A 2,500-nucleotide genomic window follows, 5' to 3' on the forward strand; every position below is an offset into this window, starting at 1 on the left:
ACTTACTTACTTACTTACTTACTTACTTACTTACTTACTTACTTACTTACTTACTTACTTACTTACTTACTTACTTACTTACTTACTTACTTACTTGAAATGAACATTAAAACTAAAAGGTATCTCTGCCGTGAAGAGGATTTGGTTCGGGGGACAACATTTTTGTGGCTGCCTGATTCTTTTCCATGTAAATTTAGTTTTTTGTTGATATAGCTTATATTATTTTTTTTACTTAATACAGTACATATTACTTAAAACTTGACTCTACTTTATTGTACTGTACTTTATTGTAGTGTACTTTCATTTATCGTTCTGCACGGTACTCTACTCCACTTTATTGTACTGTATACTTTATTGTAGTGTACTTTCATTTATCGTTCTGTACGGTACTCTACTTTATTGTACTGTACTCTACTTGACTATTGTACTGTACTCTACTTTATTGTACTGTACTTTATTGTACAGTAGTGTACTCTACTTTGTACTGTACATTATTATGTTCTACTGTTCTTTATTGTACTGTGCTTTACTTTGATGTGCACTACTTTATTGTACTGTATACTACTTTATTGTACTGTACTCTACATTATTGTACTCTACTTTATTATACTGTACTTTATAGCACTGTACTCTACTTTATTGTACTGTACTTTATCGTACTGTAATTTATTGTACTCTACTGTACTTTATCGTAATGTACTTTATTGTACTCTACTGTACTTTATTGTAATGTACTTTATTGTACTCTACTTTACTTTATTGTACTCTACTTTATTGTATTGTACTCTACTTTATTGTACTGTACATTATTGTACTCTACTTTATTGTACTCTACTTTATTGTACTGTACATTATTGTACTGTACTCTATTGTACTGCACTCTACTTTATTGTACTGTACTCTACTTTATTGTACTGTACATTATTGTACTCTACTTTATTGTACTGTACATTATTGTACTGTACATTATTGTACTCTATTGTACTGCACTCTACTTTATTGTATTGTACATTATTGTACTGTACTCTACTTTATTGTACTGTACATTATTGTACTCTACTTTATTGTGTTTGTGTGTGTGCTGGTTTTAGCCTAGGGCCCACATGTCCAACCTGTCAACTGGTACCATTCACCCCAAACACAAGAGACAAAGCCTCTCTCTCTCTCTCTCTATCTCTCTATCTCTCTCTCTCTCTATCTCTCTCTCTCTCTCTCTCTCTATCTCTCTATCTCTCTATCTCTCTATCTCTCTCCCTCTCTGTCTCTCTCTGCCTCCATCTGTCTGTCTGTCCTCCCTCACTCCTCCCCTCCCCTCCTTGGGTTCTCTCTCCATTTCAGCCATAGCTCTGGACCTAAAATATTCCTCTCACGCTTCTCTTCCTCTCTCTACCCTCCTCCTCCTCCTCCACTTCTTCTCTCTCTCTCACCCACTCACTCCTTCCCCTTTATAAATGTGTAAAACATCAATAATGTATGTAATGGTGGAAACCATACTTGCTGTATTTACACACGTGACATATATTTTGTGTTTTCTAAAACTGCCACCGTTTCCCAAAACACTGCCCTGGTCAAAAGGAGTGCACTATAACGGGGGGAAAAGGGGGCCATTTGGGACACCACTATTATGAGTCCAGATGACTCTACCTCTTGGGTTTAGTGTTACAGGAAGCTCTTGGGTTGCGTCCCAAACAGCACCTTATTCCCTTTATAGTGCACTACTTTGTATGCGGGGGGCCCATAATAGGGTGTTGGGAAAACATAGTCTACTATATAGGCAACAGGGTGCCATTTGGGACAGCCTAGATCTGTTTGGGGAAGGGCACTATGTACACTGTGGTTAATGTGTCTATGTTTTGACTTTATATTAGTGGGTGTCCCTGGATGAAGAATCTAGCGGTGAGGCTGTAGTGTTTTAACCCCTTTCTCTCTTTCGTCTCTCTCTCTCTTCTGGACTCTCTTCTATCAGACGGAGGTAACTCCTGTTGGTTGGTCTGGTCTCAGCCAGGCCTTGACCTGACCCAGGCGTCTGCATGCTCTATAGAATTAGTCTGGTGACACACTGTTTATCTACTACCTCACTGTGTTTTTACTTGAACCACCTTCCCACTCACCCACTGGGATCTCTCTGTACAGTGCTGTAATGGACTCTCACTGTATAACCCACTGTGCCGTTTCTGCATGTTACAAATCACTGTTTAATATCACTTTGTTTAATGTAGTGTTTTTAAGTGCTGTATGTAGATTTAGATATATCAATAGTTTTTTTCCTCCCTGTCTGTGTGAGAATCTGATGTACTGGACCCAGATAAAGCCAAGATCAAACATGTTCAGTGGAGAATATCCATTATAATTACCTTTGTAGTTTAGGTCTAGGACTAGGCTTAATCTGAGATTCTCCCACTTGGGAGTCAATGTGAATACCTTCTGTTGTGTGTGTGTGTGTATATACGCTGAGTGTACAAAACATTAGGAACATCTTCCTAATATTGAGTTGCACCCC

Source organism: Coregonus lavaretus (genome assembly GCF_964263955.1).
Source record: "Coregonus lavaretus genome assembly, contig: HAP1_SCAFFOLD_3735, whole genome shotgun sequence".
NCBI lineage: Eukaryota > Metazoa > Chordata > Actinopteri > Salmoniformes > Salmonidae > Coregonus > Coregonus lavaretus.